The sequence below is a fragment of the Tympanuchus pallidicinctus genome, unplaced genomic scaffold (genome assembly GCF_026119805.1).
Source record: "Tympanuchus pallidicinctus isolate F22 unplaced genomic scaffold, pur_lepc_1.0 scaffold9, whole genome shotgun sequence".
Lineage (NCBI taxonomy): Eukaryota > Metazoa > Chordata > Aves > Galliformes > Phasianidae > Tympanuchus > Tympanuchus pallidicinctus.
In genome coordinates, this window is record NW_026294813.1 from 2,457,300 (window position 1) to 2,464,194 (window position 6,895).

General features: G+C 47.4%; 1 long non-coding RNA gene across 1 annotated transcript; it reads left to right on the forward strand.

Moving 5' to 3' along the window:
* Positions 1-2,448: 2,448 nt before the first annotated feature.
* On the forward strand, positions 2,449-2,872 carry LOC128074440 (uncharacterized). Its single transcript, XR_008203198.1, has 2 exons — positions 2,449-2,559; positions 2,643-2,872. It is a non-coding gene; the product is annotated as an uncharacterized LOC128074440 (long non-coding RNA).
* The last annotated feature ends 4,023 nt before the right edge of the window (positions 2,873-6,895 follow it).

A 6,895-nucleotide genomic window follows, 5' to 3' on the forward strand; every position in this document is an offset into this window, starting at 1 on the left:
TCAGCCAATACCAGAGCCTCTTTTTAACTCTGTCCATTACATTCCAGGAAGAAGGGAGGAGAAGGGAACTTAAGATATTTACTTTAACTCCTAAAACCCATTTTCCTGCATACTCTGTTCAGGGTACTTGCCTCTTCTCCACCATCTTTAATTGTTGCATAGAAATATTTTGTCTTTGAAACCCATCTTTAGAGGCAAGCCCCTCCACATCTAGCTGCCAGACTTGACAGCTGGGATTTTGCAGATCCCTACACACATGCTTAGTGCATAGCATTTTGGTTGGACGTCATGACATCATAATGTCATGATACGGAATACTGATAAAACCAGGACACTTACACACCAGGAATCAATATGTGCTTTCATACCTGACTAAATGTGGTTGCTGGTGAGAATTGTAAAGAACTGCTCTACAATTCTCAAAGTGGCTGTCCTGACAAAATCGCAGAATCACAGAAGCACAGAACTGTAGGGTTTGGAATGGACCTCCAGAGATCATCGAGTCCAACCCCCTGCCAAAGCAGGTTCCCTACAGCAGGTCGCACAGGTAGGCATCCAGGCAGGTCTTGAACATCTCCAGAGAAGGAGACTCCACCACCTCCCTGGGCAGCCTGTTCCAGTGCTCCGTCACCTCACTGTAAAGAAGTTCTTGCGCACATTGGTGCAGAACTTCCTATGCTGCAGTTTCCGGCCGTTTCCCCTTGTCCTGTCTCCACTCACCACTGAAAAGAGTCCGGCCTCGCCATTCTGCCCCCCACACCTCAGATATTTATAGACCTGGATCAGATCCCCTCTCAGTCTCCTTTTCTCAAGGCTGAACAGACCCAGATCACTCAGCCTTTCCTCATAGGAGAGATGCTCCAGGCCCTTCACCATCTTTGTGGCTCTCCGCTGGACTCTTTCCAAGAGATCCCTGTCTTTTTTGTACTGGGGAGCCCAGAACTGGACGCAGTACTCCAGATGAGGCCTCACCAGGGCAGAGTAGAGGGGGAGGATCCCCTCCCTCAACCTGCTGGCCACGCTCTTTTTAATGCACCCCAGGATGCCATTGGCCCTCTTGGCCACAAGGGCACACTGCTGGCTCATGGCCAACCTGTCATCCACCAGGACACCCAGGTCCCTTTCCGCAGGGCTCCCCTCCAGCAGGTCATCCCCCAACCTGTACCGCTGCATGCAATTATTCCTCCCTAGATGCAAGACTGTACACTTGCTTTTGTTAAACCTCATTCGGTTTTTTTTTTGCCCAGCTCTCCAGCCTGTCTTGCTGAATGGCAGCACAGCTTTCAGGCGTGTCAGCCAATCCTCTCATCTTTGTGTTATCAGCAAACTTGCTGAGGGTGGCCACTATCCCCTCATCAAGGTCATTGATGAAGATGTTGAACAAGACCAGACCCAGCACAGACCCCTGAGGAACACCGCTGCTTACAGGCCTCCAACCGGACTCTGCACTGCCAACGACGACCCTCTGTGCTCTGCCAGTCAGCCAGTTCTCAACCCACCTCACTGTCCATTCATCTATCCCACACTTGCTCAGCTTTGTTATAAGGATGTCGTGGGGGACAGTATCAAATGCCTTGCTAAAATTAAGGTAGACACTGCTCTCCCCCTATCCACCCAGCCAGAGACAACATCATAGAAGGCTACCAGGTTGGTCAAGCACGACCTCCCCCTGGTGAACCCATGCTGACTACTCCTGATTACCTCCTCTTCTTCCAGTTGTTTGGAGATGACATCCAATACAAGCTGTTCCATCACCTTTCCAGGGATGCAGGTGAGGCTGACTGGCCTATAATTGCCTGGGTCTTCCTTCTTGCCTTTTTTGAAGACCGGGGTGACGTTGGCTATCTTCCAGTCTTCAGGCACCTCCCCCGTCCTCCAAGACCTCTCAAAGATGACAGAGAGAGGTTCAGCAATCCCCTCTGCCACCTCCCTCAGCTCCTGTGGATGAATCCCATCGGGTCCCATGGATTTGTGAACATTGGTGTTGCCTAGGCGCTCCCGGACCACCTCTTCTCTGACAGAAGGGAGGTCTTCCATTCCCCAGATCCTCTCACTAACCTCCAGGGTCTCAGATTCCCAAGGGGGAGCTTTTTCACTGAAGACAGAAGCAAAGAAGGCATTCAGTATCTACGCCTTCTCAGCATCCCCCGTTACCAGAACACCTCCGTCACTTAGCAGGGGAGCCACATTCTCCCTAGTCTTCCTTTTACTGTTAATGTACTTAAAAAAACCTTTTTTATTATCCTTTATCCCCTTTGCCAGATTTAATTCTAGGTAGGCTTTAGCCTTCCTCGTCGCATCCCTGCAGGCCCTGACAACGTTCCTGTATTCTTCCCAAGTAGTCAGACCCTTTTTTTTTTTTTTCATGGGCCTTCTTCTTTCCTTTGAGTTTGTGCACGAGCTCCTTGCTCATCCACACAGGTCTCCTGCCACCTTTTCCCGATTTCTTCCTCACAGGGACGCACCGATCCTGAGGTTGGAAGAAGAGCTGCTTAAATGCTGACCAGCTCTCACAGGCCCCCTTGCCTTCCAACACCCTAGCCCATGAGACAGCTCCAAGTAGGTCCCGGAAGAGATTGAAGTTGGCTCTCCTGAAGTCCAGGGTAGCAATCCTACTTTTTGCTTTACTTCTTCGAGTTCAGGCTCTTGAACTCCACCATCTCGTGGTCACTACAACCCAAGCTGCCCCCGACCTTTACTTCCCTGACAAGCCCTTCTCTATTAGTGAGAATAAGGTCCAGCAGTACCCCTCTCCTCGTCGATTCCTCAACCACCTGCATCAGGAAGTTGTCTTCAACACATTGCAGGAACCGTCTGGACCGCGCATGCCTGGCCACATTGCTTTTCCAGCAAATATCTGGATAATTGAAGTCCCCCATAAGCACCAGCGCCTGGGATCGTGACGCTGCTTCCAACTGTTTGTGGAAGGCCTCATCAACCTCCTCCTCCTGATCAGGGGGCCTGTAGCACACACCCACAACGGTGTCAGCCATACCAGCCCGCCCCTTGACTCTTACCCACAAGCTCTCCACTGCTACACCGCTCTCCCCCAGGTGGAGTTCAATACATTCAAGCTGCTCTCTTACATAAAGAGCAACTCCACCACCCCGCCTCGCTGGCTGATCTTTCCTAAAAATCACATAGCCCTCCATGACAACATTCCAGTCATGTGAGCTGTCTCACCACGTCACCGTGATCGCAATGAGATCGTAGCCATGTGACCGCACACAGATCTCCAACTCTTATGAGTTGGAGATGAGTTGCTTCAGGGCCACGTGTCACCCAGGCAGACTCATTGCAGACACTGTAGTTATGGGTGAATATACTGCTTTGCCTGCTCCAAATCAAGAGAAATAAAAGCAGGCAGTCTATTTTATAGGTGGATTAAAGTAAGAGATGACATCTTGTCTTTCATCTGGCTGTGTCTTTCCATCTCCCTCACCCAGCTCCTCCTTACGCACTACCTACAGACATCCCCCATTTGACATTTCTATCCATGAAAGCCCTCCGAGTTGACTGACAGGTCTTTTCGATATCACACAGCCTGTCCCAGCTCATTGTTTCAGGAGGTCAGAGACAGGTATGTAAGCATGGCTGCATCCCCACCTCATCAATCAACCAGCAGTGATGATAGGGCAGATGAAGTCATCCACTCAATTAGGTTCCTGTGGTCTACAATTTGCCAAGAGTTTGACCACAACTCCCTGATGTGTGTAGATGGCTTCTATGATTCCCAGGTGGTCTTCCTTCGAAATGCATCCCCAACCTGGGCCAGACTATCATTCAAAAACAAATGATACCAACACAGTTATGGGCTGCAAAGATAAGTCTTTAATAAAGTATACACTGGTTTGATGTAGGAAAAAAGGACAGTGAACAACCACTACTTGTGGAGTCTTAGTGAACATGAAGATATAACTACTCCTTTTTGTTTGAGAACAGCAGAAAAGAAAGGCTTTCATTTCATTGTCTTTTTTCTTAGCCAAAGTATTACTTTAAAAGTAAAAACTTATGCAGTGGTTATTTAGTAATTTTCCTTATTTGAAAATTAGAGCTGCTATCACATCATGATCACATAACTTAATCCCCAGAGTCTCTGCTCTCTCCCTTACCTCTTCTGTCCAGCTCTGCTCTAGCATCCCACAAGTCCAGACTGTGACAGTAAGATAAATATCAGCTTCTAGTACAAAAGCCCCTTTCCAGTGAAATTTGATATGATTTTATGATTTGATTCTACAAGAGGAGCACCCAACTGAGCTCTGAATCAATACAGTATTCATTAAAGGCCATGGTCACTGGCTTGCTGTCCAAGCAGAAGAAGGTGTCTCTCTGTATTTTCCTTTCTACCATACTGCCTGCACAGCTAGGTATGAAACGTGCAGGAAATAATTAATAAATCAGCAGAAAAAGCTTGAATCCTTTCATAATATTTTATATAGAATCATGAAATACAGGAAAAGAGCTGCAAGAAGCAGGGAGGGAGAAGTGGGGAAAAGCAGCAGATGTTGTAAAAGATCTACTTTTGTGTTCCCTGTGCACCAGAAATGTGCAGACGTATGTTGGCAGACCTACAGTCAGAGTCCACAGCAAGGCTATATCTCACACATCTGGAAGCTATTTGGCAGAGTGTAGAGTTCAAATGTTTTCTGCTTCAGCTGGACTCAGACATACCTTCCAGTGCCAGGCCAGGCATAGGACAGCTCAGTGTATAGGCTCATTGAGGAAGGCGTTCACCACTGCTGCAGTGTGCTCCCTTCAGCTGCTGTCAGAGGCAGGCCTGGGCAGGGGCTTGCTTTCCCCCACTTGGCTGTGTAGTGCCAGTAACACTCAGTAATGAGGATGATAATAAAGAAACTGGGAGGAGAGCAAGGACAAGAAAACGGCACCACAGCCCAGCAGAGCCTGGCCTCATGTCAAGAAACAAAATGTACTTGGACAAAATCCATTGTGTTGAGTTAACTTGAGAGCAGAGCAAGCCATTCAGGAAATAAGAAGTTTTGCGTTGCATGGGAACATGCAAGGGTCACATCAGAGCTGATGTCCTTTTTGCAGAAATGCCCCTATTTAAAAATGATAGAAAAATACAAGGAGAAAGGAAAAGCTGGGACTCCCACCCTAGGGGGCAGCCATCCAAAGCCTGTGGAGAAGCTAAGTCTGTGGCTGGGTACAGGACTACTGGCAGTGCACTGACGTAGGTGTAGGAGCTCCCAGCAGCCATCAGAGGTTAGCTCTGCTTTAGGAAGAAGGCATGGGATCCTTTTTCTAGCAGGGATGAACTTCTGGCAGTTCTCAATGTATAGCTAACATGGTTTAGCCACATGCTATGCCTGGTGAGGAAGCAAGCCACTAGTAAGGTGTGACCCAGCAGGCTTATGCTACTGGCATGGCGCAGCATTCAGGGACCTAAGCACCATTCTAGCTTCTCTGTGTAGATACTGTAGTTACTGATCTCTCTTCTAGACCAGGGCGTCATGCACACAAACTGGTTAGGAAATATTGGATAGTGGGTTCTATCTGCAGGGCTTGTGCTCTGAAGCGGGAGGACACTACTCATCCACCAGCCTTGAGCCCTGCACTGATGCTTTTCCTGGATTCGCATTTCCACATAGCTTTTCCAAAAGTATGACCATCCCAAACTGTTCCTCAGCTATCTGAGCTGCAGCCTGACATTGATGTGGGACTGCTCTATTTCTTCAGCTGACACAAGAAGGTCAGTCAAGGATTGAAAAGACCCAGGAGAAACACTGAGATGTTTTATATCAGTCTCAAATTTGCAGCCAGATGAGACTTCCATATCATTAATCAAAATACAGCAAGTCAGAGGAAGAGCCTGCACCTGTGGCATAACAGAAATTGAACCCTGGAACAAATTTAAAGTATATGTTTTGGGTGGCTGGAAAATCACAGCAGTCTGTGACCTGGATAATTAATCTTCGTCTTACAAACAGCTTCACTACAAAATACACATGACTATAAGTATCTAATTCACTTTTGTTCAACCTGATGTACTTTGAGTAGCAGTATCAAATGGAACTAGATGTCCTGCAGTGGAAAAATGGGCTTAGCTATAACATTTAAATGTTCTGTCTCAACACAGTAGCTCATGTCCACCATCCTTTGGTGGAATAAAGGAAAACTGTTTTAAAATGATTAAAATGCACATTTGCAGCACTTGCAGTATCTCCACTTTGCTTTGTCTAAATGCTGTGCGTTACAGAGCAAGATGCAAGTGGTCACTTGTTGATTTTCCATCCAAGAGAAGTGAGAGTGCCTGCAGAACAGACCCAAAGCTCTACTCCTCCAGCCTTGCAGGCACGGAAAAATAGATAGGATGCCTTCGTCCTCATATTTGAGGAACAGGAGCACTGGAAAATATCCCAGCACAGCCTGAAGAGCAAGCCACCTTTTCCATGCTTGTAAAGGGGAAGGGACAAAAGCACTCCCAAGAATGCCTGTGGACAGAGAGCAAAATCTTCTATTAGGCTGCTAAACAGCTGGAGAAACACACACCAGTTTTCAGCATTCAAGAATTTTCTCAGGTCTGAAATGAAAGTGTGTTATCCCTGGGAAAAGCCACAACTCATGGGAAAAGGAAGTATCCGAGAAAATAACTGGATATGGAGAGTTGCTAGATTATCCATGCAAATATGAAATAATAAGTAGTGAGATTACTATATACTGCTACAGTACTTGGCCACGGGAAGTAGGCAACCAGAGCTCACTCAAGGGCAGCAAGAAGCCAACACACTGCACTGGACAAAGCAGACAGTGTTGGTGGCCAGGTTGGGAACAGAAGTGTGCACATGCTGGAGACATCAATCAAGAGCTGGCACCAAAGGTGGGGTTCAAACCCTGGGGCAGGAGGAAGGTCATGTCTATCACTGAAGCCTTGAGG